Source organism: Calypte anna, chromosome 4 (genome assembly GCF_003957555.1).
Source record: "Calypte anna isolate BGI_N300 chromosome 4, bCalAnn1_v1.p, whole genome shotgun sequence".
Lineage (NCBI taxonomy): Eukaryota > Metazoa > Chordata > Aves > Apodiformes > Trochilidae > Calypte > Calypte anna.
The window spans coordinates 5,629,901-5,640,409 of NC_044247.1; positions in this window are offsets into that span (position 1 = coordinate 5,629,901).

Consider the following 10,509-nt stretch of genomic DNA (forward strand, 5'->3'; position numbering starts at 1 on the left):
CAGAAGGGGATTCTGCCTGCTGGGGGGTGATTTAGTGGCTGGAGCTGAAGAAAGCTTGCAGTGAACAGAGGGGCATTGTGCATGGAATCCAAAGGCTCCAGCGGCTTTGCGAGGAGAAAAGCAGCCGGGAGCTCAGCGCCAGGAGTGGAAAGCCGGGGAGGGACCCGCGGGTGCTGAGCGGGGCGGCAGGGAAAGGAGGAAAAAACGGGGGAAAAAGGAGTTCGCTGAGGAACTCCCCAGGGACAGCAGGGTCAAGGGGAAAAGTTGGGAAAGATCCCGAGGTTTAAAACAAGACTTCGGTGGAAAGTCAGCAAGTTCGAGCTCAAACGAAGAGTTGCGCCAGGCGGGAGAAGCAGCTCTGAAGCTGAACAGCAAAGATTCGCTGAGTCTGAGAGAAGTGGAAAGAGCAGCCGGGGCTCGGGCTTGGCAGAGGTGAGATGCACACAGCCTCGGGAAAACGAGGAGCGAGCTGGAAGCTATTAAAGGTGACCCAAATGTTGGAAAGCTCTCGGATGCCTGGATATCAAAGCTTTAGAAATACTTAAAAATACGTTGTGGCCCAATCATGAAGGGATGCACTTGGTGACTGCGGGGTAAATATTTTCTAAAACGCACAAGCGGAAGGAATCTGTAAGCTGGGGGGGAAGGGAAAGAGCATCCGCAGCCCATGGACTCCGTGCCGTCTCTCCACGATCCCTTCAGAACCGAAGAGGTTTCACCGGGACCGGCGCTGCCGGGCGGGGCGAAGCAGCGGGCGGGCCTTGCCCCGGGAGGACACCCCACCCCCGGCTGACAGACCCGGCCCAGCGGCACCGGCACCGCCCCGGAGCCCCGCAAGCCCTGGCTGCACGGGGAGGTGTGCGGACAGGTTGTTCCGCGGGTGCGGAGGTGGATGCGGAGGTGGTGCAGGGCTGTGCCGCGGTGCTGTAGGAATGCTTTGGAAAGAAAGGGAAAAGTCCGAGGGGGGGACATGGGGTCTGTGCTGGAGCGAGTCCAGAGGGCACGAAGATGATGAGAGGGAGCTGAAAGAGTTGGGGTTGTTCAGCCTGGAGAAGAGGAAGCTCCAGGGGAACCTTAAAGGGGCCTTCCAGTATGGAAAGGGGCTGTAGGAAAGCTGGGAAGGGACTTTTTACAGGGGTATTACAAGCAGGATGAGGGGGGGTGGTTTTAAGCTGGAAGAGGGTAGATTTGGGTTAGACATTAGGAAGCAATTCTTTACTGTGAGGGTGGTGAGACCTTGGCACAGGGAGGCTGTGGATGCCCCATCCCTGGAAGTGATCAAGGCCAGGTTGGAGCAACTCGGTCTGGTGGGAGGGAGGTGTCCCTGCCCATGGTGGGAAGGTTGAAACTGGGTGACCTTTAAGGTCCCTTCCAACCCAAACCATTCCATCGAAGGCACTTGAGCTCACTCCAGGAGCAGGCTTTTCCCATAATAAAACAAAACCGAAACCACCCTTGGCTGTAGCGCTGGGCTAAAAGTTTTGTTTTTAACAGAAAACCACTCAGAAATGCAATCCCACTCCTGGTGGGCAGGGCTGTTGCATAGTGAGAAGCCAAGGTGCCCAGAACTGTTACAGACCAGGAAGATGAGCAATGAGGCAAATGTCCAGAGCTGCTGGTGTATTTCTCTCTGTGGTTTTCACCAGATTTCTGCAAACTCTCTCTGTGCTGCTTCTGCTTCCAAAGCCACAATCCTTGCCAGGACAGCTCTGTGGAGTTGGACCTGATCACTAGTGGGATAATTCATCTGACCACCCCAAGCTCAGCCACCACAGAGCCATGTGCTGGACTTTGCCTCCCCTCTTCCCTTGCTCTCTGTGAAGAGATGAGTGGCTCAGAGTCCAGCAGAACGCTGTGAGCTCAGCAATTCCTATTTACGTGGGGGGCAAAGAGGGCTGGGATGCATTTAAAAATGGCTCAGTTCAAAGGTAGTGGCTGGACTTTGCCTCTCTGTCAGATCTGAGAGGAGAGAGTGGATTTTCATGGAGGAATTTCATGGAAATTAAATCTCCACTGGAGTGACCCATTCAGCTCCTAAAGCTTCAGCCCAGTTTTGTATCCTGGATGAATGCCCCGCTGAATAGCTTGGTGGGGATGCAAAAAGCCACCTTAAACTAGGGATTTTTTTTTTTTTTTTTTTTTTTTTGCTAAATTGACTTCAAAGTAGTAATTAAACAATAGATAGCTTAAAAAAAATCAAGCTATAAGAAGCTATAGGACCAAACTCCCATATATGCTGAGGCTATATTTTAGGGGATGGAGGAAGAGGGATGAGATGTTCAAGCAACTGGGGAGAGGAAAATTGAGAGAACCAAATACTGGTGCAAGAAAGTATAATTAATTCCTCAATTTCAAGCTTTTTTTGTTGTTTTTACAGCTGTACCACAGTTGTGCCTGGAGCTGGGTAAGTGGAGGCAGGAGCAGAGAAACTGGGAAATTTAAGCAGAAGCCTCCAATTCTGAGGCTGAAGCAGTGTTCCTTGGCATTTGTCCTGTTCTGTGTTTGAGGTTTATCTTCTCTAGGCTGCTCTGCATCCAGCTGAGCTCTGCACAGCCCAGCACTCATCTCTCCTTTTGTAAAGCAAAATTCTGTTGGTGGCCAAGGGCATCTTTGCTGCCCATCTTCTCCCTCTGCCTCCCAAAATCACAGTGTCCCTCTGTTGATGATTTAGAAGCACGTTTGATTTGAACCTAAAAAAAAAAGAAAACTAATTCCCTGCCTGAGTTGTGTGCTGAGCACTGCCTGATGCCACCTACCCTGCAGTGAAACTTTCCCACCTGCCATTTACTGATTTCAGTCCTTGGGGTCACTGCCAGCAGACACAAACTGTTACCCAGAGTTTTACCTTCTTCCATCAGGCCTCTTCTGGATGGATAAGTCTGAAAGTTTAGAACCTAATTTCATTTAAAAGCTCTTTGGAGTGATAGGTTTGAGGGCTTTCCTGGGTGGGTTATAATGTTGTGGCTTTCTTCTCAGATTATTCTGTTTCGTTGTGTAGGGGATGTCAACAGATCAGCTTTACAGAAAGGTGAGATAAACACAAATTAGGCAATATCACAGTTGCCAGATTTTTGCAGTGCTTAAGGCATGGTTTGCTATCTTAAAGTAAAATGTCCAACACTGCACATAATCTGATAAGCAGGGGGTTTTCATACAGAAAGGGTGTTTGTGAGAATTCATGCTCAGGTTCTGTTCACAGAAGGATGACAGTACCCTAGCAGAGAATCCTACCTGTGGGTCTTTAAAACACTGTCCATCTCTGAGTTGTGTCAACTGAAACCATGTTAAATGGCACTGGACATAATGACTTTATAGTCTTATTAAAGTTTACTGCAGTCCTTAGGCTACACTATCAAGCTTAAATATTCCCAGTGTTCCAAAAGTTGTAGCTGGTGTGATAGTTACTGCTGGAAGAAAGCTCATAAAATATAATTTGCAATTGTTTCACTGCTGTTCAAATACACTGCACAGTTTATTTGCACTGAGAATTGCTTTTCATTTTTTAAATGTGAATTTAATAGGTTTCTGATAACTACAGTGTAGTGTTCCTATGAAGTGATGAGCTTAAAAAGGGCAAGAACTGTTAGATGCCAGCTGGAAAATCCTGCTGAGTTTTATCCCACATGCAGATATTTCTGATTGTTACAGCCTCTGCTATACCTTGATCAGAGGGCTGTTTTCCTGCCAGGCAGTGGTCCCTATGATAAGTGAATTTTATCCTCTCCAAGACAGTACTAAAGTATGAAGGCAACCCCTGTTACTGTTTGGCAGCTCTGAGTGAGATGGAAAAGCACTCTGGGCAAGACTCACATGCATCTGTGCTGGTGGTGTTTAGTGGCAACCCACAAAGACTCTCAGTAGAGCTTATTTAACTCAGAAGTCCACAGTTTTGGTTCAGAAACCCATAGATGTTGCAATAAACCATAAGGGCAGAGCAGAGCCTGTGTTTTGCATACAGCTTTTCTGCCTTGCTGTCACACACCATTCAGACAATGCTGAGAGCCATGCAGGGTGATTTCTATCAGCTAAGCTTGAAGCCAGCAGCATCTGAGACCAGATCTGGCCCCAAATCAGTCATTTCCCCTTGCTGTGGGAGATACAGTGGTGTGTTGATTGCAGATATTTTCCTAATAACCCAGCACCTCACCTTTCTCACTGGGAAAGCTCGGGGCTCTCAGCTACCTTGTGTGGCTGGGTGGGTTTCCCAGCAACAGACTGTCCTAGGCTGTAAACCAAAATTGTCCTATTGTCCTTTAAAAAATACCCTGAAAAAATGCTTTCCCCTAGCTGAGTCAGTCCCAGCTAGCACAATTTTGCCAGTGAAAGGAATTTCCCTCCCTAGGGCTGAGCTGAAGCCAGTCTGATCAGGTTGCTGATCTGGTTGAATCCTAACCCCCATCCCATCCTCCCAGTTAATAGATAGAGGTGATCACACACCTGCACCTCTTCTGGGAGGCAGAAGGATCTAAAATTGTCATGGTAAAATACATAAACAAGAGCCAAGTCCCAAATCATACACATCTACTTCTTTTGAGGGAGCTTGACCAAAACTATGGACTGTTCTCATAATTCTGAATGTTGCCCTAACACCCAAGTTTTACACACATTTTGTGGTTTCACTTGCCTAGTCCTGGTGTTCCCAGAGGACAACCTTCAGAGCCAACTCCATTGCCCACAGGGCAGTTATGTTTGACTGTGATAAGATATTAAGAGGTGAACAGGTTTGTTTGTCCAGATTTTGGAACTACTGATCTAAGATATCTTTATTGTCTGATTTTAAAGAAAGTATTCTGGATAGTTCTAGCACTTAAAAAACTCCACAAAGGTCTACAAAACCCATAGCTGTGCAATCCTGCTCTAGATGGCAGGCTGAGGTCTACAGTCTGAGACTTGTTTACTTTGGAGGAAGTGCTGATGGTTTTAACAATATATTGAACACAAGTGAGGAGCTGTTTTCTGCAAGGCTTGAAACAATAGCTCTGACAATAGCTCCAACAACCATTTAGTGCTTTTGTCTGGTCTAATGCAGAAACCTGAAGGTGGATATTTAAATGACAGTAGTATTAGCTATTTCTGGTTTTTTAGCAGAGAAAAATATTGTTAAATACAACAACCCAAATGTCCTTCACTCATCTTTAAATTTATCTTACCTCTAGCCTCAACAGCTTACATGTTCCAGTTACTGATTGTAACCACAAACATCTGTTTTGTATTTAAAACAAGAGTGCAGTCTGAATAAACTACATCATAAATCAAAACAAGTATGGTTTGTATTAATGCTCTTCAGATTTGTTTGAAATTGAAATTTTATTACTTTTGGAAATAAAGTCAAACACAATCCAATGTTCTTGATATTAGCAGAGAAGTCCACCTGGCTAAGCCATATGTATAGCATTCATGTTTAATGCAGTTCTCTTCAAAAAGAGGACTCTGAACAATGATTTATTATTTCACACCTCATAAATGATGTAAAACTCTTATTTCTTGTTGGCATTTTATCTTTGTAATTGTAACATAACTGAAATGGAATGCTTATTTCCTTTTAAGAACCTGTGAATTCTGCAGGAGCAGCACTGACTTAGCTGTTTGTGTAAACCTTAACTTCCTAAGAGACTGTAGTGCAGGTAAGAAATCCAGTAACTGAGACATGGGTTTCTATCCATACAGGCAAAAATGTTCTGTCTTCAATACTTGTAGAAGTTGGCAACTAAAAGCACAAGAAAATGTGAGTGTGCTAACATGCTAAGTAAGCCCACAGAGAGAAACAGCTCCTGCTCACAAGCCTTTGCCATCTACATGGAGAAGACAGAGGGGAAAAAAGCAGTGAGGTGAAATGACATTCTTGAAGTGACTTGTGGCATGAGATCCTAATTATGGGTACAACACATCATACAAAACCTCAAGATCTATCTTTTTTTTGTCTCCACAGAAAGACAAACCTGGATTTAGGTCAAGGGAAAGCACTTCTTCATGGATTAACAGTGTTTGCTGTTGTTTTGTCCCAGAATAGCAGGAGAGCAACATAAAGATGGCACATAGAAAATACATCTGGTGAGGAAGCTGAACACTAAGATATTGTCCTTGTGGGTTGACACCATAGTGCACACTGCAATAGCTTGCAGAGCTAAAATGCTGCTGTGCTGGAGTGTTGGCTAAAGCAGTGTGCTTTTAACTCAATTAATATTAATTGAGTGAGTAAGGAACCTCTGTATTTTGTAATCCCAGAAGATGAAAGGGCTAGTTCAGGACTGAACACTGTACCTTATACATTTCTTTATGCTAAAATAAGCAGTGGCAAAATAATTGAGTTTTTAGTTCCTCTTGGCAACATTTTTTCTTTTTGAAGGAAATTTACAGGGGCTTTTTTTGTTTCACTTTAGGTTTAAAGCCTGAAACTTTTGTGGCTGACTTGAGAATGAAAGAACACAACATTAACAACCTTGTACAGAACCAAGCAAACACAATTAAGTTTCTAATATGTAGTGGCTGAGAATTATTCCAGAGCTGAAAACTGAGCTGGTGTTCTACAGTAAAAGCAGAGAAGAGAGAACAGACTTCTTTGCCTGTGGTGTTTTGGCATAGGGCTCAAAGCTTGTTGGACACAAATTCCCTTAGCACAGACCTTTGATGTCTGTATTTGACTACCAACTAGGACACACAGTCAACATCCCTCATTATCATTTTTAAATTGTATTTGAGTGGCCAATAATGAAATTATGAGAACTTTCTCCCTTTTTCCCTTTTTTTTCCTCCTGCTAAAAAATGAGGCATCTGCAGGATGGCTAAGCAGTTCAGTATTTCTCTTTGCCCAGGACATTTGCCATTCATTATCAGTTTTCTTGTTTTTATTTTGACCTCTCTCCTGAACCCTGGCAATCAATTTTTCTGTGGGAGTCTCTAAAGCAAAGTTGGCAGTGCTTGTCTTGAAATCTCATCCAGTGAACACCTTGCCTCTGTTCATAAGGCACAAAGCACTGTCCAGATAAATAATAGAAGGGCTATTTGAGCAAGTAGTGGGGTTTTGGTTGAGCTGTTTGGCTCCTCTCTTGGAAGCTGCCAGCACTGAAGAGATGGTATAGGTCTCACTTTGGTTTATTTCATTAACATCTTGTACCTAAAATCAGCCTGCTGAAAGGGTAAGACTTGATGGACTGCCCTTGCTTGGATTGTACTGAAATCATGCAGCAGACACAGCACTAAAAAAGATTTTTTAGAGCATTCAACCTGTTTCTAAAATTACTTTTCTCCAATAGCTTCACCCAGTATATTCTAACAGAACTTATATAATGTCGGGGGGTTTGTTTTAATCAGGCACTGCTTTGTGGGAAATAAATGAGGTTTTGCTTCACATCATTTTAACAAAAAAAAAAAATTAGCTGTGCACACTAAAGCCACTGTAAAATGTACTGCCCTACAGCTGGGCTATAGAAAATCGAAAAAAAAATGATCATGTCTTTGATGAAAGATGAATGGTTTCTATATAAGTCTGAGGTCTATAAAGCAACTGGATTAATGCTGTGCCTGTGAACAAATTACAAGCTCTATTTTGTAATTTGTGTCTTTTTAGACTCTTGATTAGACATTTCTATTTTTCTTGAAATGGAATAAAGTAAATAACTGAGTTAGTGTGTGATGAGCTTGCCAAACACAAGGCACTGAGAAGTTCTGTAAGCTCCTGCAGTGGGTAATGCCTCCTGGGGTCCTTGCCAAGATGATAAAAATATTTTAGCATAAAGTTAGAATCTCCTTGTGTTGTCATGTGCCCACTGCAATCAATTGGCTAGCCATAACCTGGCAGTAGGAATTAAAAACAAATCTGTGGTACTGCTGCATGTGAGCATTATTCATGGGATCTCTGTAAAACATCAGGATGATAAAACATGAAGTCAGCTGGATATGCTGTTCCTAAAACTCATTAATTCTTTTGCCTTGCTGAGCCTCCCAGTGAAACGAAGTATGTAAAAATTCAGTATTCAGATGAGGTACAGCATCCCCAGAGAGCTCTTAAATGCTGTGCTCTAAGAGAATAAATCAACTGGCTACGTTAATTTTAAGTTCCTTTGGAAAGAAAGGAAAATACATTCATGCTTGGAAAATCAGAAATAACATAGGATTAAATACCACTATCTGATAATGCATGCAAAATGTTGCCTCTGCCTCCTTCACACACTCCACACCTTTGGTTCTCATCCTTTTCCTATAGCACAAAACCAGCAAGGTCCTCCCCAGAGAGCTTTTCCTGCCTAAACCTGCCAGTGCCAGAGCTACACAGCAACATGCTGTATACACTGGATTTCAGCAAGAGCCAAAGGAAACAATGACCATGGTACCTTTACTCTTTCCCAATGTTATCCTCGAAGGCTCCTTGTGCCAAAGGAGGACAAAAATATTGTCAAAGGGAAACAAAAATAATTATCTTGGGAAGGAAACAAAATCACTGGAGAAGTTTCTTTTACAGGCAAAAACCAAAGCAATTGTCTTCGTGATGTTTTTGGTTGTTTTTAGCTCACACTCAAAAAATATACATTGAAAAGTAAAAATCAAAGAACACCAAAGAGAAAGAAGCTTTTCTTATGAATAATCAAGGTTTTCTGGAGCTAACTGAAGAGACAGCTTTTTATTGATACGGTGCTAAACTAAAAGGACAAAATAAGATGGCAGAGTTTCTAGGGATAGAACTGGAAATCAACTGTAAATTATAATGATGTAAAAGGGCAGCATATTGAATATTTAAATGTGTATTGGCATTCGAGTTTCCCACTACAGTGTAATGCACATTTGGTCAGCACATTCAATGGGTTGGTAAATTGGTAGGGGAAAAAGAATATGATTCTTTTTATGCACTGTGTTTCAGAAAAAACAGGCAATCTCTTGGAATTTGATTCTTACCCCACGTTTCACTTTAGTTATTATACCACTCATAGCTAATAGCTTTATTTGAAACTAAATCTAAGTGGCTTTAACCATTTTAGCCACAGGAAAAGTGCTTCATCAGTTTGATTGATGGAAGCCTGGTGGCTTAAACCATGAGGATACTCAGCTGCAACTTCTGTCCTAACATTAAGCACAATATCAGTATTTTAAAATCATCACCACTCTGCAAATACACCAAACCATACCAGAGACAGCAGTCTGGCTGATACAGCCACCTGCAATGTAGTTTTTCTCAACTCAGAATAGTTACTCATGCAATGAATGGTGCTTCCTTGGCCTGAAGCACGTTGTGTGTGTGTGTGTCTGTGTGTGTGTGTGCATACTTTGTGCATCTGTTAAGCTGCAGCAGGTGTTTACAGCTCAGATCACTTTTTATTATTGTTGACATTTTTTTAATCTCATCTCAATTCCAAGTGACAACCCATTTCCTGTAAGCATATTGAATTATTTTGCTGCACCAGCTACAAAAATATTTCTCAAGAGTTCCTGACTGTGAAATAGAAATACTCACTGATCTCTTTCAGTCCATCCTTCTCAAGGGTCCTTTGGGAGTAAGTTCTTTGTAGAAATGAATCCAACTTGGAGAAACTGTAATCAAGAGGATACAGAATCACCTGGGTTGGAAAGAACCTCTGAGATCATCAAGTCCAACCCTTAATCCACTACCACTGTGGTTCCCAGCCCATGGCACTGAGTGCCACATTCAGTCTCTTCTTAAAAACCTCCAGGGACAGAGATTCCACCCCCTCCCTGGGCAGCCCATTCCAATGCCTGATCACCCTCTCTGTATCTCTGCCATACAGTACCAGTTGCAAGGCAGGAAGCATTAGATGAGCATTAGATGAGAGCCACTGTGGAGTCAACCAGTCCAGTGACAATTTGCTATGCAGTAACAATTCTGCTTTTCACCTGAGGCTGTGTATTTTCAGTATATGGTGTCCAGCAGGGATTTGTACTGATCACTGTCAGCTCCTGCAGTTTCCTGTCCTTTTCAGCTCTTTACTTCAGCTTCTTTCCACACTTGCCTCTCTTACTTCATTTCTCTTCAGTTCAGCCCTACCCCTAATTTGGCTGCCACTCCTCTGTCCCTTCCCAAACACAAATACCTGGGAATCCTGCTTTGTTGGGGCTCTCCTCTGTGCCTGATGCCCTCTCCCTACATGCCAGTACAGAACTCCTCTGGCTGATGTCTTCTTGTTCTGCTGCCTTAGCGCATTTAGCACAACTGGGCCTTATTTCAGTGCTCTGAAGCCCTGCTCTTGTTGCTGTCACCACGAAGCTGTGGCTCCAGCCTTGGCCTCTCTTCCCATCACACTGATCCTGAGGACAGCGTGTGCTCCCAGACGGGCAGCTAAGGGAACCGTGACTCCTCTTGCATCCTCCTCAGAGGTGGTGACACCCGGGCACAAGCACTGCTGGACACCTCAGCCCTCCCGGGACCCCTCACAGCCCCGAAGGTCCCGGAGCTGAACCCTGATTCTGGTGTCTGTGCGAGGTAACCCAACCTCCTGCCACAGCCCACACCAGCCATAGAGGGACCTCAAGGATCAGCTCTAAGCTTTCTAGTTAGGAACA